The following is a 23,871-nucleotide window of genomic DNA, read 5'->3' on the forward strand; positions in this document are numbered from 1 at the left end:
ACTAGGGCCAGACCAGAAGGACCCAAGCAGAGCTAACCAGAGGGATAGCCTGTTGAGGTCAATGGTGATGGTGAGGACTGCCAGCACCTGTAGTTCAGGGTTATAGGTTTTAGAATACAAGAAGAACATTAGGTTCACTCAGAAATAACTAATTTAGAAGAGGGATATATTTAAGATGATTTTCTTTTTTCGATGCCTATGGAAATCCACATCACACATAGAAAATGAGTACATGGCCATTATATCTGGGTGTTGTGCTTCACATGCTTTCTTATTCAGTCCTCAACATCTCTGAACTATACAGGGGATTTGTACCAGTGATGAAGAGCCTGAAGCACAGAAGTAAAGAACATTAAAATTGTTTACCTTTTGTAAAAAAGATTCATGAACAAGCTAACTTATGAAATAGCTACTAAATAAATTACCAAAGACATTACTAAAACCTCACTAAGTACATCATTACTACATTTTTAAATAGACAACGTTAAGATGTACTACATAAAGAGATAAACTAAATCTTAAATCAAATATTATTTGTTTCTTACTGGGTTATGCATTTATTGAAGTAGTCAAGTAGGGTAAGGGATAATGAATTCCTTCTCTTACGTTTATCAGATTAACAAATATAAATAAAATTCTTAGAATCCTGTCTAGCACTGTATAACCATTTACTACTGGTATTACCATTTTTATTATCTTCTAATGTAAGCACAGGAAATTTCCAGTGAAAATCTTTTAGTTTCTTTAGAACTCTAGGCAAGATAGAAATGGCCAGATTGGCTATTTGCAAATTTATTATTGCACATAATATTCTATAGTTGAAGATTTTCTATTGCCAAACATTTAGCTAAGTGTTTTGCTAAATTATTTCAGTCATTTACTTCTCACAACAATTTAATGGAGGTTTATTAGCCTCATTTTATAGAAAAAGAATTAAGGTTTAGAAAAGAAGAGTAATATATATGCACAATAGTCAGATTTGTTTATAAAGCCACACACTCAAGGCACATATTTTCAACAATCATTTTTTTCCATATCTCCATGGTTTACATGAACTCACTCTAAAGATGATTTATAAATGTAGCTGTATGTGGTTTCTCTGGTTATTAGAATTCAATTCATCAAATATTGATTAAACATTTACCATGTCATGTCAATAAAATTGATTCTATGGATCAATTCCATACAATTAGCTATTGTACTGAATACATATTGTCAGGTAAGTGAAGGATATCTAAATTTGTGATACCTAGGGAAGTGTGAAGGAGGTAAAGTTTTTTTAAGCTTTGAGTCGTAATTTTTTTACATGATATCTATTATTTTCTTATTCTTATACCCAAAGTCCTCATAAACATGTTTGCCCTCAGGAAGTGACACTTTGATGTTAAATAATTACTTTAATGACATCTCTTGATATTTAGATAACTCATTAGTTGGCTTACATTGAATGTGTATAAAAAAATCTATTTGCCAGGGTCTTCATGCATTTGCTATAAATTTCTGAGGACAGTCAGACCTGTGCTTGGAAACAACTACTTGAGAAATAACACTGTTCTCAGATGAAGATTATGCAGATGACTCAGCACCAGAGCAATTCAGGGAAATAGAATGAGTTAACCTTTAAAGTTAAGTCACTAACTGAGCAAATTTGGTAATTAGCACTTCCCATTATTCTTAATCTAGTGCTGAGCCCTTGGACAGTCACTATTTCAACTGAGGATTGACTAAGAAACAGACATGCTTAGAGCCAAGCTGAAAAAAAGACTAATGTAGATGGCTCATTTTTACTTTATTCTATCTATTGTATTGTGTTCAGTTGGCAAACAGAGATATGCCCAAAGGCAGATGGTAGAGATCTGTGAATCATATTACACAGAATATGACTGAACCCCTGGGGTCCTTTAGCTGAAGGAGGAAAGGAACAAGAGAACTCATCCACGGTATCCAAATATTGGAAGAATGTTTCATTTAGTTTTGAGTAACTCTAAGTAACCAGTCAAAGCAGAGTCTATGCCTGTGGGAAGTGTGGCTTCCAGGAGCATGCAGGGACAAATCACTTATGTTCCCCAGAGGTCTGAGCAGCTCACTGTCATGGTGACTATAACAGGGCAGTGACATGGATGAGTAGAAAACATTTTTCCAAGTAAGCAGTAGTTACTTTAAGGAGTCGGAGATGAATGAGATGAGAGGGCATGAGATGAATAGGATGAGGGGGCATGTGGGAACTCAATCATATAAGGTTTAATTCCTTCTGTTTATTTGGGTTTGGATTAGCATTTCTTTTTCTGTAGTGAGAACATTTTAAGATTTACTCTGCTGGCAACTTTCAAGTATAGAATATAGTATTCTTCACTATAATCACAAGGCTGTATTTTTATCTGGAAGTCTATACCCTTTGATCAATATCTTCTCATTTTTATCACTCCTTAGCTCCCGATAGTCCCTATGGCAATCTCCAATTTCATGAGTTAGGCTTTTTTAGTAGATCCCAAATGAATGTGATATCATACACTGTTTGATATCTACTGTTTGTCTTTCTCTTACTTCACTTAACACAATACCTGCAAGGTCCATCCATGCTGTTGTAAATGACAAGATTTCCTTCTTTCTCCTGGTTGAGGAATATTCTGTTGTATACATGTGCCACAATATAAGATCTGAATTCTTTAAAATATTTTGAGTTCTGGGTGGGCTCCACTTGAATCCCAATGACATGATGAAATAATGTAGGGGTCTCAAAAATGAGGTCAACTGGACAACCCTTAGGGATGCTGGGCCCTTAAGTGAGGACTAGACTGCTGATTTGGCACTTGTACTCTAAGACTTGGTCATTGTCCTATTGTCTGCTTTCTACAATGTACTTATTACTACCTAAGCTGTAAAATAAAGACTAGGGCATTTATTCACTTATGCACATTGATGACTGATTGGATAAATTATAAGCTAGGGGACGATGCTGCATCAATCCATTAGTATAATGTTTTTCTCTGCTTGTTATAGTTTTCCTAAATGATGATAGGTTAATTGCCAGTAGAATGTTGTCCTCTTCTGGGTGTAACTGCTATTTTTGAAACACACAAATAGTCAGTTAATAGGCATAAAATCATCCATCTGGCTTTTGAGGCCCCTTGGTATACATCTGTTTCTCCCTTCTGTATCCTTGAAGTCAGGCTTATTAGGCTCAATGCCAGGGTCAATACAATTTGTAATTGGTGTCTGACAGATTTCAGAATAAACATTTTTATAATACTTTATATTTTTAAAATCAGAGTACAAAAAGTTCATCCTTCATAACCATAAGACTCAATAGAACTTGAAATATTTGATTTAACAGTTGAGAGTCAGAAAGTTTGTTAATTTCCATTTGTAGCTTAGGTATATGCAATGGAGTGAGTTTATAATTATCCTGGTTAGTCTCAGTGGAAGTGTTTGTCTCAGATGATACCTGTCACTTAAGTAATTTGTGTGATGGATGATAGGCACATCTATATCCTTAATTTGAAGATCATGAACTCCAGATATGGAAGCAGGATCTTTAGATCTTATCTAAAACAATGTTCTACATATTTGAATGTAACAATCAAACACTTCAAGGTTTTGGTTAAATTGCAGGTGTCAAGGGCTGGTATCCACATGGACCAGAGAGAGGCCTCCGGAAGTGCTTGTTCCTCTGAAGACTTTTGAGCTCTGCCCTTATTCAAGGCCTTGTTAGATGACTCCTCAGACTCTTGACCTGCCTGCCTCCCTGCTCCTGTCTGCACCAGCTTCACAACTGCTAAAATGTGACTTTCTAAATCACAAAAATCTAATCACGTTTTTTTCCCCAGCTTTAAATTCTTTAACAGCTTGGCAGTGCCTTCTGGCAAATATCCTAATTCCTGAGTATGACATCAACCCTTCATGACCAGGCTCCTCGTTATCCCTCCAATTTCCCTTCTTACTGGCTCACATGCCATGCCTCCACACCACACATATACCCAGCTCACTGTTTCCTAGTCATGCCATGCTATCTCTGCGTTGCACCTGCTCTTTCCTCTGCCTACAGCTCTCTTCCCACCCTTTTCCACCGTAGCCAGGCCATTATATATATATATATATATATATATATATATATATATATATATATATATATATATAATTGATTTTTTACAGAGAGGAAGGGAGAGAGATAGAGAGTTAGAAACATCAATGAGAGAGAGTCATCGACCAGCTGCCTCTTGCACACCCCCTACTGGGGATATGCCCGCAGCCAAGGTACATGCCCTTGACCGGAATCGAACCCGGGACCCTTCAGTCCCCAAGCCGACGCTCTATCCATTGAGCCAAACCGGTCTCGGCATCCAGGCCATCTTCTAATCACTTTTCAGAACATGCCCTGCTGTTCTCTTTTAGAAGATGCTTTCTTTGTTTCGATGTTTCTGCCCACCATTAGCTATGTGACTTACCATGCATCTGTATACCTTGGTTTTCTCTTTTTTAAGACCCTTTTTGAGATAAAATACACTGTTCATAGCAGTGCAATTTATAATAGCTTATGGCACTAACCCAAGTACTCATCCGTAGATGAGTGGGTAAAAAAGCTATGGTAAATTTACACAATGGAGTACTATGCAGCAGTTTCTTAACCTTTGTGACAGCGTGGAGGGATCTGGAGAGCATTAACTAAATAACTGAATAATTATAAAAGCATTTTCAGTGAAGTGATGATTTAGGGTTAGGCAGGATCTCCCACTTGTCATCTATTTTTTAAAAGCAAAAGCTACACATGTGGCCAATCCTTCCTGAGTTTCTTCCTGACCATAATCTCTCAAAATCACTCCTTTTAAACTTTCTATTAGACTTTCACCCCATCACTCCACTAGTTAATATACTTATTATTGAGAGAGGAAGACTTTTTTAAAAAAAACAATCAAACAAAAATCCTTACTCAAGGGTATTTTCATTGATTCTAGACCGAGGAAAGGAAGAAAGAGAAACATCAATGTGTAACATGCATTGGTTGCCTTCCACATGTGACCCAGGATTGAACCTGCAACCCAGATATGTGTCCTGACCAAGAATCAAACCGGAAACCTTATTGGTGTACCAGACGATGCTCCAACCAATTGAGTCACCCAGTGGGGCAATAGAGGAAGGCTTTAAGAAGGAAAAATGACTATGTGTTTACAGGTTGATATAAACAATACAAAAATCATTGGTTTAGGGAAGATAAGAGACCAAAAATGTACTAAATTATACTGACTCATAAGTAGAGGCTAAAAAAAAGTAATGATGATCCTCCAATCATGTATCTTATTGGGAAGAATGGATAATTAGTTATAACTCGTTTTATTGACAGAGAGGGATAGCTTGAGTTAGGGCGTCCTGCCTTATCTAAGTGAAAGCAGCTCATTGCTTTTGCTTCATCTTGGTCTTTGTACCTTTGCATATGACCATTGGCAGACTGACAGAGTGGTCTTTTGAAGAGTTTGCTCTTCATAAAATAATTAGGACTGATATCCACTGCTCTTGCTTGGTTTAGTGGTTTTGCTATTAAACTAATGTGTCAGAGAGGGCCTCTTCTCCTCCAACACCCTTAGGAGAAATATGTTGATTTCTTTTTCCATTTCATTCCACAAAAGAAAAGTATGGGCTTTTGCAAAAATATTAAGAGGAATTGGGTAATGGCATTCCTTTATGTGAATAAATATTTAAGTCAATTTGGAGAAATAAGGAAGAAGGTACATTATGGTCTGATGCAAAAGTATTTACATCCCATTAGTTCATCAGGGAAAGCTTTATAATTTTAGACATTTCATCTCCAAAAAAAGAAAAGCATATCTTCTTTCTCATTCTCAGAAAGGACTTTTATAGGATATGGGCCAAATGATAAAATCAACATGCTTAAATCTTTTTTAATTAATTTATTGGGGCTGTTGAAACAATGTACCATGAATTGTGTGGCTTCAAACAACAGAAATTTATTGTCTCACAGGTCTGGAAGCCAAAAATCAATGTGTCAGTAGGAACATGCCCCCTCTGATCATGCTAGGGAAGGACCTATTCCAGCCGGGAGGTAGGAAGGACCACTCCTACCTCCTGGTAATTCCCTGGCTTGTGGCAGCAAGTGCCAACCTTCATATGGTACTATCGATTGAATGTTTGGGTTGCCCCCCAAATTCATATCTTGGAACCTAATATCCCTTGTGATTAGATCATGAGGGTGGAGCCCTCATGAATGGGATTAGTGCCCTTACAAAAGAGACCTCAGAAAGCTTCCCCTTCCACCACCTGAGAACACAGCAAGAAGCTGGTTACCTATGAAGCAGGCAGCTGGACCTCACTAGATATCAAATCTGCTGGTTCGTTTGTCTTGGACTCTGCATCTTCGAGAACTGTGAGAAATAAATCCCTGTTGTTTACAAGCATCAGTCTATGGTATTCTTTTATAGCACTTTCTCCCTGTGTATGTCTGTCTGTCTTTATGTCCTAAATCCCCCTTATTATAAGAACACCAGTCATATGGTATCAGGGTTCATCCTAATGACTTCATCTTAACCGTTCACATCTGCAATGACCCTATTTCCAATCAAGGTCACATTCTGAGGTGCTGGAGTTAGGAGTTCAACATATGAATTTTTAGGGGACACAGTTCAACCCATAATACTTCATTTTTCAGAAACTTTTCATAAGCTCTTTTAATTATATACTACATGTTCAATTCTTCAAATAAACCATGTATCTCATGCTATCTTATCTTTGCAGTAGCTTGTTTCATATGCTTTCTCCCCTACTAAATGTATGGAAAGTCCTTATTCTTCATTGAAGACATAGGTCAGTTGTCACTTTTCCCATCCCTCTAGACGTAATTGGTAATGTCTCATTCTGTGTTACTATTGTACCATTCTTATATTATTGGATTTTCAAACTGTTTTTATTAAAATTTTATTTTTCATACCTATTTGGGGAGATTCTCAGAGCCGGGCACAGTGTCTATTTTATGTTAAGTGATCAATGTGTGTATGGGTTGAATGAATAAATAAGTCATAACTTACTGATTGTTGATATTTTATATAAGAATATATCTTTGTTGCCCACCAAAATATTTTTGTATACATCATCTTAAGAAAAAGATATGAAAAAATTGGTGAGGGACTGGGCAAGCTATGCAGAAAATTCATGAAAATTCCCTGTGAAAACTCTTCATTGAAAGGAATTTATATGGTCTAAGGGAGGAAAATAATTATAAGTACATCTTAAACAGAAACAAAAGCCAAAGACCATAATGTACCAGATTTTGCACTGCTGGTAAAATGCATTATCATCTCTTTGGTGGCTTACGGAATAACAACTCGGGAGTTTAATGTGTTTGGAAATTAAATTGCTTTGTCCTTACCTAAAACACTTTTATAATTATATGCCCACTTCTAAACTACTGAGTTTTTATCCAGACAGAAATAAATATACCTTTACCTCTTAAAATCATAATATGACATTATGAACTCGAGAACTGCTATTACCATTTCTCATACTTTTGTTTTTCTATTAGCTACAACATGCAGTGAGCTCCTGCAGTTTTAGTGCTAAGTATTCAATTGAAACTCACTAGAAGTTCAGTTTTTCTCTAACTAATGACTTCAGGCCCAGAAATTTTCCCTGAAAGAATGTTGTGGTAGTCACTACTGAACCCCAGACCCCTAGGTAATAAATGACAGCTGGGTAACAAATGACAGCACTGCTCAAAATAAAAATAGTGACATCAAGATTTTCCCCCTCCAACCACTAACTTCTGCATTGACTCTGCTATACTTTAAAACTACTTCCTTTCTGGACCATGGCCAAGTCTACCATAAAATCGAGTAAGTATGCTAATATTATGTTAATGGCCATCATCATTAATATGAAATCCCATCATGGTTAGTGGCAACTTCATTTTTGAGTTCAACTTCATCCTTTGCTCAACTTCAATCGTAGCTAATCCTTTAGTTCAACTTCACCCTTTAGCTCAGGTTAAAAAATCTGGAGTAATTCCTGAGTCCACTTTGTCTCTCACCACTACATCCATTTCAGAAATCTTTCAGGAAATCCTATTGGTGCTGTCTTAAAAATGAATGCAGAATCCTGACACTCTTTCCTGTGCTGTTGCTCTAGCACCAGCCTTCACCATGTCATGCTTGAATTAATGTAATAACTTTTTAGTTGTTTTCCTCCTCCCTTGCCTTTTTACCTTCAATTCTCAACAGAGCAGCTAGAGAATATGTCCTAAAATGTGAATGAAATCAAGTCCCTCGACCCTCTTTTCTGTGAACCTAAAACTGCTCTAAAAATAAAGTCTAATTGTTTGTTTGTTTCTAATGTTACCAAGAGCCTTATGGGTTGGACTGTGTCAGAACCATCAGGGTTTCCTCCCCATTTCCTTCAGCATAAAGCTCAAGTCCTTCCGATGGCCTACGCAAGATGAGGCATCCTCTTGCCTTGGATTCTTTCCAAATCTGTCTTCTGCCTTCTGGTGCTCTTCCTTCAAGCTCTTCCCTTAACTTCCCTTGCCTCCTCCAGGGACACATGTAGACATTATCCTGACCACATTATTAAAATACAAGCTGTCCTTCCTCCTTCCCCTTGCATACTTGGTCCCATTGCACTACTTCACTTTTCTGTTATTTGTAGTATTTATTACCATTCTAACATATGAGATGATTTCTTCCTTTATTTAGCCAATTCTTTATTGTGTATCTTTCTCTGCCAACATAGAAACTCTTTGGTCAGGGACCTTTGTCTGCTTTGTTCATTGATGTGTCATAAGCACCTAGAGCAGCGTGTGGCTCAATACACACTTCTTTCCGAAACCAGTTTGGCTCAGTGGATAGAGGATCGGTCTGCGAACTGAAAGGTCCCAGGTTCGATTCCAGTCAAGGGCATGTACCTTGGTTGCAGGCACATCCCCAGTAGGGGGCGTGCAAGAAGCAGCTGATCGATGACTCTCTCATCTATGTTTCTAACTCTATCTCTCTCTCTTCCTCTCTGTAAAAAAATCAATAAAATATATTTTTTAAAAATACACATTTCTTGAGTGAGTCAATGAAGTAGACATGTAAACTAGTATGAATGGAGCTATCTCAGTGGGCCAAATGCCATGCACTGACCCTGCCCTTTTCCCCTTGGACTCCAACCTGCCCACCTGAAGGGAGCTCCCTTTATCTTAGCAAGGAGCAGTCAGTAACCAGGCATGTTTTAAGCGTGTGAAATGTTCTAGGCATTTTGCCAAGCTCTTCGGATACATCATTTCATTGGATCCCTACAACATTTCAGCAACATAAGTAGAATTAGCCTCCTTTGCAGCTAGTAAACTGAGACTCAAGAAGCTTAAAAATGTTTCTCAAAGCTCCTAAGGAGGAACCTTAACTGCAGATTACTAAGTGAAAGAAGCCAATCTGAAAAGGATACATACTATATGATTCCATCTGCATGACACTCCAGAAAAGACAAAAACTATAGAGACAAAGGAATCAACAATTGTGGGGAAGGAGGTATGTGAAAGCTGAGCACTGAGGATTTGGGGGAGGGGGGCAGTGAAAGTATTCTTTATGACACTATAATGGTAGAAACATGGCATTTTATATTTGTCCAAATCCATAGAACATGCACCACCCAGAGAGAACCTTAATGCCAACAAGAGACCCTGGATGATAATGCTGTATCAATGTTGGTTCACAGATGATAACAAAAGTGTTTACTCTGGTGCAGATTTTGATGGTGAAGGAGGCTGAGTTAATGTGGGGGCAGGGAGTATATGGGAATTTCTGTACTGTTTACTCTTCTTTTCTGTGAACCTAAAACTGCTCTCAAAATAAAGTCTAGTTGTTTGTTTGTCTTTAATAAAGGGAAGAACTCTGTTCCTACAGTAAGAAAAATGTTTCTGTCTTTCTGTCATGACATCCTCATGCCTCTTGAGCAGCTGTACTCAGATGACATAGTGAAGCAAACAACGAAATGAAAGAGCAGCTATCAATCATCTAATTTTTCAGGTGAGCTCATACCAGCAACCGCTGACCCGTAAATATCTGTTTCTCTCTCCCTCTAAAAGATGCAACAGTGTTCTTCAAATCATTTACATGTTAGAAAAAGGATTTGGAAGTTTTACTTTTAAAAGAAACCCAGGGTAGAGCAATTTAGATTTCTAGATTTCTTTTTCGTGAGCACTTTGTGGGTCTCTGGTTTGCTATTGTGCATTATGAATCTCTAGGATGTGTTTAAAATCCAGTATTTCCAAAACTAGTTTGAACAAGGACACCTTTTTATCATTGAGCCTCAAATACCATCTCATAAGGTGTTAGTGTTCTGAAAAAAAGCCCTTTGGGAATGCTGACCAAGAACTACCGGTCCATTAAATTAATTTTATTGAATCTATTAAAGACAGACAGCAGGAGTTCATTTTTGGGTGCATCTTAGTACAATGACAAGAATTTTTCTCACTGGAAGTAAGTAGGACAGTACTCTCATTAGCAAAATATTGACTCATGAGAACCCAGAGGCAAAAGAAATAGTTATAGTGGTATATTCAATAGAGGAAAGTTAGTGTTCTCATCCAATTTCTGCTTTTGTTCAAAGTCCAGATCAATGAGCAATTATAATTTATAAGAAAAGAGAAAATATCTATTCTATCCTTCTATCTGCTTCAAACTACTGGGAAATGTAGACATCACCAGAGTTAGTTGCAAAATAAAAAAAGGTTGGTAGTTATAAATATCTGGAATTTCTTCCTCAATTAAACTTCTAAAGGAGATAATGCTTGATTCCCATAATAATTGTTTTCAGAAAGAGGACAAGCCAATCCTTGGGGAAGGGGAGGTACCAATATTACTTGAAGAGGAAGCAATCATTTAAGATAATGCATAGTGTATATTTTTAAAATTAAGACATAGATTAACTTAGCCGCAGCAGGTGACAACGCCGGGGGTAGCACACTCTACCATTAGCACGGACCCCTAAGCAACAGTATGTCCTGCTGATGGGGACCTTAACAGTGGCTCTGCACTAAGTCCTCCCCCAAATCACATCTACCCAGAACCTATGAATACAACCGTACTTGGAAATAAGGTCTTTGCAAGTTTAATCAAGTTAAGATGAGGTCATACTGGAGCAATGTGGGCTCTAAATAAAAATGACTGCTGTCCCTTTTAAAAAGTGAGTTTACAGAGTCGAAGCCTTTCACATTGAAATCTCTTTTGGAGTGATGCATCTATAAGCAAGGAACACCAAGGGTTGCCAGAAACCACTAGAAGCTAGAAGAGAGGATGCAACAGATTCTCCCTTTGAGTCCCCATAAAAAAAATAAATAAATAAAAATAAATAAATAAAAAAAACAACAACAACAAAAAACAAACCCTGCTTTGATCTCAGACTTTTGGCTTCCAGAGTGTGAGGCAGTAAATCACTGTGGTCTTAAGCCACCCAGTTACTGGTCCTTTGTTGCAGGAAGTCAAGAACATCTCAAATTTGAGTTTTGTAAAACACTGTATCTGCCTACTGTCCTTTCCTTTTAGTTCCTTTCACCAAAATCTGAATTACTCCTGGCAAAGTGTACCCATGTATGGTCATTTTGGAGTGACCCCAAGCTCCCACCCCCACTGGTAGGGAGGGGCGATTAATGCACCATTGCCTGGAATTTCAGAGAGCCAGGTCCATGGTGTGTGTGTGTGTGTGTGTGTGTGTGTGTGTGTGTGTGTGTGTATGTTCATGCTGCATGCTGAAGCTCTCATCTCAAGGAGGGAGGTTTGAGCTTGCTCTGGAATTAAACTCGGATACAGAAATCTTTCTCAGGACTAGCTTCACAAAAGATGGACTTTATTTTTTATGCCCCATCTTTGCTAATATTTGAGGTACAGTTTTTTGGTGTATTTTTTCCTTAACCGAACTGATTACCAAATCATGACGTTAGCAGCCAGCCCAGGAGATGGAGATTCAATGGCCCTCATTGCAGATAATAACTCTGAAGCATCTAAAGGCCAGAGGCTCCAGGTGCTACAGCTAAAGCAGAAGCAGCGCCTGGGCCCTAACTCCCAGGGTAGAGCCCGAGGCTGCATCGACTTCATGATGACACGGCTCAGGAATCCTCTTCTCCTCTCTGAAAGTGCTCCAACATGTTTGGTCAGGAGAAATGTTTGCAAGGAAACTTTGGAAAGCACTATTCATGAATCCAGATGCAGTTTCAAAACATTGAACGCCATTTGTTTTGTGTTTTGTTCAGGCTGCAAATATGTGACACTGGAGCCCAGGGAACTGGAAGAACACCCAAATGTCTAATTCACAGCATCTTACAGATCACTGGAGTTCCACTTGTAACATAGGGTTGCTGGGGAAAAAGGATTTCATATTCACACTTAGACGCTAGTGTAATTACTCCATTAGTAGTATCTACAATATATACCCTCACCCCAAGTAGAAATCTCAACTAAGTTTTATGTAATATTACATCAAAAGAGATTAATTTGGGGGGATGAATGGCACATTTTGGGGGCATTTTTAAATAAGTTTTTTTTTTATGGGGAAGAGGGAATGGGGAATGACTTTGAGTATTTCTCATAATCATGTTTAGATATTTCAAATTCATTATGGAATAAGGACAAAGAAGGAAGGAAGGGAGGGAAGGAGAGGGGAGGGAACAAAAAAGAGAAGAAAGATGGGAGAAAATAAATTCCACAGTTAGTAAAATGTACCAGAAAAAAACTTTGGTAATATCTAGAACAGAATATAAAGCCCACATCAGAAACATTTGGCATTTTTCTATGAAACCGCAAAGACGAAGCCACTCACTGTTTTGACTACTCAAGGAAGACTGGCTCTGGGGAGAAAATGAATGCCTTTTGTCATGACCAAAATTTTTTTTAAAGTAAAATGTTCAAATTGTTATGTCTATTTTGAAAATGAATGCAGCGATGTTGATTGATGAAATAAAAAAAATAATTCGACAACGTAACCAAAAACATACGGTAAGGACGAATGATGTAAATTACAAAATAGCATCAAGAAATAAAATTACTTTAAGGATTAAGCTGCTTTTGGTTTGTTATTCTCTGCTTCGGGAGATTATGTGTATGGGACACATACAAATATGTATGGGGTAGACTCAAAAAAATGGTGTTGCCCCCCTGTCTCTCACCACTCTGACTAGTTGATTCTTATTTCAGGAAAACAATGCTTGGACCCTGCCTGAGAGCCAGCATGGAAACTGGAGGAAAACCTTCCCCTCACAGGGCAACACAGGCAATGACAGACTCCTAATGATTTCATTTCATGTGAAAAATACAGTCAGAGGCAATGGGAACCCAGAGCGCCGGGTGATGGACGGTGTAATTCTAAGCCTCTCTTGGTACCATTTCCCAAAGGCATCCAGTGCTCTTGAGGACCTGCAGTGCAGAGAGGTAGAACTGACACCACAAGAATTACGTTATCTGAAATGTGAGGAAACATTTCCCTTAATTTCCTATGAACGCGAATAAGTAATATAGTTTATCCATTCCCTTATGGTGTTTTAAAAACATTCTGGTACTATTGACTAACCTGTCAAATTCTGTGTGTGCACAATTTTTATTGAGTGCAAAATGCAGTGGCTAGGCAAAACAAAATAAAACAAAACAAAAAACTATTCTGTTTTTGTTTTTGCATTAAGCCTTGTAAGAAATCCAATATTAAATAAAAGGTGTCATCCCTCTATCATTCATTTTATCCATTTCATTTTATTTAATAAAAATGTTGAGGAAATCCCATTGATATATGGTTAGTTTTAAAGGCATATAACCTATCTATTCTAAATACAGGTAATGATTTCATTAATATAAAATATTAATATTTCTATCAAAGAAAATGAAGGGACAATTGCTGTACTTCATATTGCAGCTTCGTGGCAATTTTCTTATGAAATTCAATTTACTTAACTCTACCATTTATCTCAGTCAACATGGCACTTCAATAAAAGACCTATTTGCTGCAGACAGCAGGTTGGGAACAAAAAAAAAAAGAAGGGAAATGATGGGATTTTGTTTAAAGGTCTGAGATCCCCATGCAAATGCAATTGGTATGAGTCAGGCTCACCAAAAAAGGTAATAGAGTTTTTACTATTTCCATGAGCTGTAGTAATGCCTTATAAAAAATGTGTCTGAAGAACAGGGTTAGTGTAACCAATTTACTGTAAGCTTTAAAAAATCCATTTTAATGTTATGACTCCATTTATGTGAGCCACCTCTAAGTTCTGAGGTCAACTGGCGTTTGCTGTCCAAACACCAGTGCGTGTCTACTTAACGGTGGCCAACAGTCTGTCACCTATGATTTCATAGCCACTCAACAGGAACATCAGAGAGAATGCCAGCTGACTTTTACATGCTGTTTAACAACCAGCCACCAACAGAGAAAAACTTCAGATGATGCATTACATGAATTTAGAACTTTTTAGAAACTCCTCCTCATTTGGACTCTTAGAATTTTTTTTAAAGAATTCTTCTTTTAAAGTAGTTCTTTAACATATCCACCTATCTGCAACAGAGGCCTCGGTTGAAATTGAAATGGCTATTACTCTAGACTCAAGCATGTCTTGGCATAACTGGAGGACTGGTAAGGTGAGGTGGCCAGAAATCGATTTCCATTGATTGCCAAACAGCCAACTGGGAAAAGAACTAACATTAAGAAAGTGTGTCAAAGTGCATAAGCTTGGATGACAAACAGTAGGCAAGTGTCTGAAGACAGAGGTGGTTCTGAGGAGTTGGCTGTGATTTTACTCCTTGCTGAGAATCCATGGACGGCTGTCTTAAGGCCAAGTGAAAGCTGAGGGAGCTATTTCTGCATAATTTCTGTGTCAGGTTTGAGACCACCAGGGGTCTACAGTATCAGTGCCCGGGGTGGTTGTGGAGCTGGCAGTGGTATTGAGATGAATAGTGGCAGCATCATGGGCAATTAGTGGCGCTGAAAAGGTCAACCATGGTGGTGCTCTCAGAGCCCTCAGCCTTAGGCGCTGGTACCCATTATGCCATGGTAGCCCTCAAACATCAGGGACATTGACAATGTCTTTAGAGGGCAATAGAGGCAGACAGCACACCATACCCAAGAAACCCAGGCATCTGTTGTAAGAAAATAGTGGAAACAACCTTGGATTTCTATTTAATTTAACAACTGTTAAACAAACTATCCTAAAATTTGTGACTCATAGAGCATTTTATTATTTTGTGACTCATAGAGCATTTTATTATTTTTATGTTTTATGTTTCTATAGGTTGTCTGGAACTCAGCTAGATGACTCTATTTTAGCTATTTACTGATAACAAACTATGTAGACTTAGTCATGGACCATCGAAGTCTCATAGACTACAGAGTTAAGAATCCCTACTGCTAAAATATTTTCCTCTCTGCTTGCCTGCACCCCACTTCTTTCTCATCTTATCCTGAGGCTCAAAAGAAATCAAAATAAAATAGAAAGTAAATACAAAACACACCTTTGGTCAGCTCTATTTGTATATGTATGTGTGAGTGTGTTTGTGTGCGTGTGTGTATATTATACTTAATGCACACACATATATAATTATCCTACATAATGAAGAGCTAATATGCTGATTAAACCAAACAGCAGAACAACCATCCAGATTACCTTCCAGATGATTTTCTGGACAAAGCCGGGGCCATGAGGGCCAGCTGAGGCAGCAGGGGCTGCAAGGGCTGAGCTCCTTGCATGAATTTTTTGCACCAGGCATCTTACATATATATAATCTTTTAATATAATAATAGAGGAATATGCAAATTAGCAGGGACTCCGTAATGTCATGACAAATCTACAAGCAGTGGAGAGCTACAGGAGGTGGGGCAGCAAACTAGGAGTGGCGGAGAGCTACCAGCAGTGGTGGGCAAGGTGGCCAGATGAGGCAAGCTGCAGCAAGCTACTTGTGCACAGATTCGTGTGCAAGGCTACTAGTATATAATAAAAGCCCAGCCACCAAATGGTGGAACAACCAGAATGACTCCTTGATCAGTCACTATGACCAGCACTGACCACCAGGGGGCAGACGCTTAACGCAGGAGCTGCCCCCTGGTGGTCAGTGGGCTCCCACAGTGACAGCACCACTCAGTTGACCGGGATGAGTGGCTGCTTCTGCTGCAGCCAGGCAGCTGACTGGATTGAGTAATGCTCCCACAGAGGCTGATTCCTGCAGGCCACGCCCGCCCACCAGTGCACAAATCCCATGCACTGGGCCTCTACTATATGTATGATTTCTAAGTTTGTTAAACCAGTCAGATATGCAAAAATAAATAAATAAATAAATAAATAAATAAATAAATAAAGGTAATTTCTTTATATCTATGACTGTCTCAATCTTTCTCCTAAGCCAGGATTTGATGTATTAAACAAATAATATTTCGTTGGCTTAAGTATTCAATGCTTGAGACCTTACCCTATTCCACCCACCTCTCTCTGCACTAGTCTAGTGCATGGAAAGATGTGTGGTGTGTATAACCACCTGACAAAGGAGACAGACAGAATCTCAAATCCCAGCATGGTTCTTTATTGGCCGCAGGGCTGGGTCAGTTCTACACTACAAGTGCTGAGGCGCCCTGGACCCACAGTGGGCATGCTGCTGGCAAATGATGTTCAGGTGAGAGGCCAGTGTTTCCTGTGGTCCTGTCTCTCTCCCTGAGAGTCCTGCTGGCATCGCAGACCCCTTTCACTCTGCCATATCTCCATGAACCTGGCCTGGGCTACATTCCACAGCCTCTGCTGCTGCTCAGACCGCCTCCCCAAGGCCAGCCCCATGTAGCAGGCCCTTTGCTGCTGGCCTGTTCTTCCTCTCCCGCTTTGTGTACTCGTGGTAATCTGGCTGACATAACTCCACCTGGAAGCCAAGGTGACTGGGAAAGCGAAATACCAGGCTGTCTCCCTGACCAAGCCTCCATGTCTCTCTCACTGCACTGATCTCACTGAGGCCACCCCCAAATAACTGTGTGGATCTCTTTGCCAGGCAGTCTCCTCTGAGAGTCCCCAACTCAGCTCCTCGGCTCCTCAGCTCCTCAAAGTAGATTTTAACCTGCCTTGCATTTCTCTGTCCTGACACAGTGCTTATTTCTTGCCGCACCTGTATCTCCTCCCGGTGAATGTCTTGAGCTAGAAGTTGTAGATTTGGTACTTTTCCTCCTTCCACATCACATTGTCATCTTTTCCTATAGTAGCAAATCACATATCTCCTCTGCACATACCAGAAACTCTGGTGAGAAGATCTTCACATGTCATGAAAACTATGTGGTCAGTCTGTGACATCCAAGACTGGCTTTCATATGCTAACACAATTTTTAAAAATCCACTGCTGACAAAACCCAACTCTTCAGCCGATTGCCTTCTCCAAACACAGCACAAATGTAATCTGACCAAGCTGAGAGGCATTGCCCTTACCTTGACATTTAACCCCTGTGCTTCAGAGGGGTAAGCCCCCAGGGCAACGTGGTTTGCAGGATATATTTTTTTAAATAGTTCAATATTATTCTCTTTCACTCTAATGTTTTCAAAAGGAAGAAGACATGGCCTTATGGCACCTCTGAATTTAAATTAGCAGCCTACCATGGGTGAAATTTTTAATAAATACTGCAAGAAAACGAGCTATTATGAATGTATGTGTGATGCCTATTGATATTTATGTTGTTGCTCATAACAGCAACAGTTTTTATTGTTCTTCCCTATTTTCCCAGGGTAGCTCATCAAGATTAGCCAAATGGTTTTGTCTAGACTCCACAAGTCTCATTTGAAAACCCCATAAAGCTTATAAAGCTGCAGGTGCGACTTCTCAGTAACGTGGAAAACTGTTTGCCAAGTAGGTTCTGAAAACTAGGACACCTACTGAAAGCATTTTCAAAGAATTGAAAAATAAATACCTCTGAATACAACAAAAGCATTTTCTCTGCAAGATCTTCCCCTTCGTTGGGGAGTGGGGAGCGTTAAGGGAGGTACATTTGGTAATGTTGCCGACTTTCACATACCCTTAAGTATAATACATGTAATATAAGCTATATGTGCAGCACTCACATTTGAATTTCCATTTCAACCCTTTCAAATTAACTCTGAACTATGAATAACGAGGATGGAAGGAGTTCTGGGTTTAAAATCATGAAAGTGAAGGTTTCAATAATCAATGTTCCAAAATGCAGTGTGACTTCTTTGTTTTCAGAGGGGGACTGAGCATGGACTAGTCTGCAGGGGAATGGGGCATCGCTCTGTAAGGGATATTAAAATATCACGAGGTAGGATGAATGCGGTCACAGTTAACCAGGTTTCTGCCACGGCTCCTCACACAGCTGTAGTTTGTTTGTCCCAGACTTTTCTGCTTGAGTAGAAAAAAACAAAAACCAGGGAACAGTTTGACAACAGGACCAGGGCGCCCCAAATTGCCCCATGTCCGAACATGAACCCCAGCTTCTTTGAGACCAGCCACCGGACAGTTACCTGGAATTGGCCACCGTAGAGCCAGCGTTTTGAAGTCAAATACTAAATGGCAAATCGCCTCATGAATGGTCATTTAAAGCTAGCACCTGCCGGGACTGGTTTGGCTCAGTGGATAGAGCGTCGGCCTGCGGACTGAAAGGTCCCGGGTTCGATTCCGATCAAGGGCATGTACCTTGGCTGCGGGCACATCCCCAGTGGGGGGTGTGCAGGAGGCAGCTGGTCAGTGTTTCTCTCTCATCGACGTTTCTAACTCTCTGTCCCTCTCAATTCCTCTCTGTGTAAAATCAATAAAATATATTTTTTAAAAATATATAAAAAATAAAAAATAAAAAAATAAAAAGCTAGCACCTTACGTGAGCTTTCCAATAAGTGTTCAGTTCAGAAAAATGACCAACAAGGCCTAAAAAAAGAAAGAAATACAAAATGTTTTTGCAGCTATGAAAGATCAGAAAAAGAAATAGATGTATTCTGAATAACACAGTAACAATATCATGTAAGCCACCCGTTACATGACCGTTTTTGGGTGACATCTAGTTTTAGTGTCAGAAAAACAGAAAAGAAAGAAATTTTCAAATAAAATGATAATGTTCAGTTCAAGAAGTAAATCACCTATTTTAAGCACAGAGATGTATCAAGATTTTTAGTTAATAGGAAATCTTTCTTTTTCCTTTTCCACTAACTAAATTCCTAACGAAAATATGAAAAACAGGAAAACAGTTGCCTCCATACTTTCCATTGCAACTCCTGCGAAGAGGAGAAAGGTATCCATCCTGTTTGTTCTCTCCTGATCTCTACGCCAACTCCATTTGGAAGAGCACCTTCTTACATCTCGGTGTTTAGTTTTTCTTTTTTTAATTGATTTCAGAGAGAGGAAGGTAGAGGGAGAGAAAGATAGAAACATCAATGAAAGAGAAACATCCATTGGTTGCCCCCTGCATGTCTCCTACTGAGGATGGAGCCTGCAACCTAGGCATGTGGTCTGACCAGGAAATCGAACCAGCAACCTCCTGGAACATGAGATGACACTCAACTAACTGAGCTACACTGGCCGGGAAAATCTAGATGTTTTCTATCTATTAATAAAACCCAAGATAACTGGCACATTTTGAGCTTAATAAATTAAAATTTTCAAGTATCTTAACTGAAAGATTGTCAAAGCTACATGCCTTCCTCACATCATAGAGGAATATTACGCCATATGATTTTTAACTTGATGGTTGTTCCCTTTAACATTGTTTCAGCACCATAATTTTAATTGCTACATCGTTTTGTGTTTTGGTTGTCTAAAATATTAGCTGCTCCTTCATCACTGTTATTTGCAAATGTGAAAATCAGCATGATGAAATAGAGAGAACACAGTGTTGGGCGTCACATATACTATCTCCCCTGCTTTCTACCTGCTTCATCTCGCTTAGTTTCTCATCTTCTCTGAGACCATTTTGCAGGGTTAATAAATAGAGCAGAAATAACTTATATAAAAGTGTTATCAAAGCAGATGTTCTTTAAACAAGAAGTAATACTATTGTTGCTATCATTTTTATTGATATTATTAAGCATGCATTCCACAAAGCAGATGTTGTTTAAACGAGAAACAATGCTAGTGTTATCAGTCTTATTGATATTATTCGAAGCATGCCATCTCTGTCTACACTCAATTATGTGATTAAAATGTCAGTGAAGAATGGAGCTCTCTAGCACTTCACAATAAATTTATTTTTAAATCTAAAACCTACTCCCAAGGCCAAAAGACCTAGTCATTCAGAGCCTTTAGCTACTGCTGCCTTGTCAAAAAAAGGCTCCTCTGAACTGCTTTCCCTGCCCCTACCCCAACCCACACACAAACAACCAGCTCTAGCAAGCTCACCGTGTTCATGAGGATTTCAGTAGAAACTTTGGGAGCACACCTACATCCGAATAGGGAGAGTAATGAGGTATCAAGGCACAGGCTTGCTTTGAACTATTGGCAGTGCCTGCCTAAAGTCTGTGTGTAGAATGATTCTGAAGCTGTGTCTGGCCTCAAAAGAAAGGCTGCCACGACTGGTTAGCAATGTCTCTCCTGGGTATAGATATATGTGCATGTTTGCCTTCCCGATACTGAGTCATACATCTATACCATCACAAAGACCTGAGAGGCTGGTAAACATCTGAGAAATGCAAAGCTGTTGAATAATATGGAATCCATGTCATTGCCACACTCAGGATCGTCCTGGAAACTGAATCACCTGAGCAAGGACTTGCTGTTTTATTACTCAGCATCAGATCTATAAAAAATTCAAGGGCAATGTGGACAAATTGCTCTGAAAATGATTGGTAAATATTTAGACCTGAGTTCCCTTATGTCTCAGTAACATGCTTCTGCATTATATACCCCCTGCACATTGTGTGTGTTCAGAGAACACAAATTCTTTTTTCATAGCAGTTGCTGTGCAATAAGAAAAGAGATTAAACATAGGGTACTTTGCAAAATCAATCTAACATATTATAATATCAACTATTTTAACAGTCCACTTCCACCCCTGATGCTAAACTCATAATAGGTAATATTTAATACATTTTACTTACGTTCTCTTCTCTTTTGCTGGTAGCAGCTTTCAATCTGAATTTATTTAGCCCAGCTGGAATGACTCAGTGGTTGAGTGTCGACTGAATCAGGAGGTCATGATTTGATTCGTGGTCAGGGCACATACCTGGGTTGTGGGCTCGATCCCCTGGATTCTCTCTCATCATTGGTGTTTCTATTTCTCTCTTCTCCCTTCCTCTCTGAAATCAATTTTAAAAATGTTAAAAATAAATGAATAAATAAATAAATAAACCTGAGTTCGTTTGAATAGCATCCCTCCCATTCCCCTTTAGAACTGTGTTCTCTGCTGTTTAAGCCTACAAGAAAGTTACAGTCCTCTGTGTTTCTGATGTGTATTGATTTATCTAGTTATAATGAATATCTAAATTTGTATGGATCTGTTTTTTTAGTCATAGAAAACAGATCCTCAATCAGCAGAACCTTTTAAAACAAAATAGGGTTCGCAAATAACAAACTTAAATAACTTACTATGAAAAACAAGCAGGGAGGAAAAGAATTAAGTTTGCTGTATATAATGCAATTGAAAGTTTTCTCATTGTGACTATTCCTCTCTCAAAGCAATTTTTAAAATTAATTATGTTCTTATTTTTAAAAAAAAAAAAAATACTGCCTTTGACTATAATAATATAATAATTCAAAGGCAGTATTTTATTTTTTTACTGCCTGGGACCTTTGATACAATAAATAGTTTCTTCCTAATAAAAGAATTTACTTCTGGAGTAACTAATGTTTTCCATTTCTTTATGATTTAGATTTCATTCATCAGGAAGGTAAATAGCACCTGAAACTTTCTCCAATTTCACGTCCAGGGGTCACAGACAGACTTTCATGCATGACAACTTTGGAATTTTCTATCCCACTGCTCTCATTTGTCCAGAGTCATAATTTGTGATAGTTCCTTAAAGGCTCCGTTTAATATTCATGCCAAAAAGCGTATCTTCTTCTGTGGGCGTTAAACAAACTCCACCAGGGAGAGGCAGCTTCACTGAGGCGCATGTGCAGTGACTGCTTCCCCGGCCCCTCATTACCGCCTGCGTAGGAGAGCTCTGAACAGAGGCAATGTCCTAGAATGTTATTGCAGGGAGAAGCCAAATATATACTCAGGCCATTTACAGGAATCTCTCTGAGGAGGCTCAGATCCAGGCGAGCCACTACAAGCCAACATTGTTAGAGTCTTTGACTCTTCGCTTCTCAAAAGCTTAGGTGGCCAGTATTTCCTGGCTCCTGCTCTGTGGGACTTGGCCCTCAGCTTTTGAAAGAATTGGGTTGCAGAGGACAGCAGCGGCTGGGGCTGCCTGGAAAGTGAAAGCAGTTTCCACACTGGTAGCCAGACAGGATACCAGGGGATTAGTGTAAGGGAGTTGGTTACACTAACCCTGGACCCAGTCAGCTGGACCCAGTCAGCTGAGGCCTTGTCCCCAGGCTTCCAGCCAGGTGGGAAGGCTGGTTTTGAGGGGGAGGAAGCATATTAGCTGCAGCGTCGATTATTCCAACAGTGAGTGCTTCTCTCTACCTCGAGGTGACCTTTTGAAGCAAATATAATGACCACCCTGGCTCCATCAGCTGGAAGCAAAGAATTTTCTGACTCTTTATCCATTTCCCCCCACACTCAGACTCTCATCAAACATCTACAACTCACAAGTCCGAAGGCAGAAAACCTACCCGCTTTTTCATTACTTGATGATGCACCTCTGCCTTTCAGTGAAGAACTTTAAGGGCCTGATGGATGATCCAGAAAATGGAGTTAATAGTTATGCAGAAAACAAAATAAAACAAAGCCACAAAACTCAGGAGTTGAGACTTGGGGTGTAATCTTGTCCTGCATGTACACGTCCTAGGGGAATATAGCATTCCAATTCAGTGACGAATGACCCTAACTGGGCCCCCTGCCTCCATTCACCCCCACTTCAACCCCAACACAGTCCATTCTCCACAGGGTCCCAGAATAATCCTTTCCAAAAGGAGATCAGATCATATACTTTCACTTCACACACACACACACACACACACACACACACACACACCTCTAAAGATTCCACTCGTCCCCAATGCTTCACATTTGTCATCACTTTCTATCCCCTCATCCTGCTTTATTTTCTCTTTAGAGCACTCTGCCCAGCTGACATAGTATGAGGATGTGTAATGTGTGTATTGGCCATCTGCCCCACAGGAATGCAAGGCCATGAGGGCAGGAGTGTCATTTCATAGACTGTGGGCCTGCCATCCTATATAATAAAAGGCTAATATGCAAACCGGCCATACAGGGGAACAACCTGTCTCTATGACATGCACTGACCACCAGGGGGCTGATGCTCAATGCAGGAACTGCCCCCTGATGGTCAGTGAGCTCCCCCAGGGGGAGTGCTGCTCAGCCAGAAGCCAGGCTCATGGCTGGCAAGTGCAGTGGTGGTGGCAGGAGCCTCTCTTGATTCCATGGTAGTGCTAAGGATGTCCAACTGCTGGCTTAGACCCATGGGGTGCAAGCCTAAGCCCTCAGTTGGACATCCCCGAGGGCTCCCAGACTGTGAGAGGGAGCAAGCTGGGTTGAGAGATCCCTGCCCCTGAGTGCACAAATTTCATGCACTGGGCCTCTAGTCCACATGTGTCAAACACAAGGCCCACGGGCCAAATCCAGCCCGCCAGGCCTTGCAATGTGGCCCGCACCGCACTGTCATCACTGCACTCCGCTGTCAATTTATGACATTGTCAGTTTATGACTGTTCAGTAAACCATTCAGCCCGCGATTTAGGCTGGATTTTAGATTTTGGCCTCTTCTCTGATTGAGTTCGACACCCCTACGTCTAGTCTAACATAACAGAGTAGGTGGACAACATGTTTGATG

At 39.7% G+C, this 23,871-nt stretch overlaps 1 long non-coding RNA gene across 1 annotated transcript in view; it reads left to right on the plus strand.

Annotated features, from left to right (window-relative positions):
* LOC311612144 overlaps positions 1 to 13,519 on the plus strand; it is a 68,354-nt gene extending 54,835 nt beyond the window's left edge. The window contains exons 2-3 of the long non-coding RNA XR_014793233.1: positions 9,882 to 10,004; positions 13,167 to 13,519. This is a non-coding gene — a long non-coding RNA (uncharacterized lncRNA). The remainder of the gene's footprint in view (positions 1 to 9,881; positions 10,005 to 13,166) is intronic.
* Positions 13,520 to 23,871: the final 10,352 nt, after the last annotated feature.

This window comes from Pipistrellus hanaki (assembly GCF_964339955.1).
Source record: "Pipistrellus hanaki genome assembly, chromosome: 17".
NCBI lineage: Eukaryota > Metazoa > Chordata > Mammalia > Chiroptera > Vespertilionidae > Pipistrellus > Pipistrellus hanaki.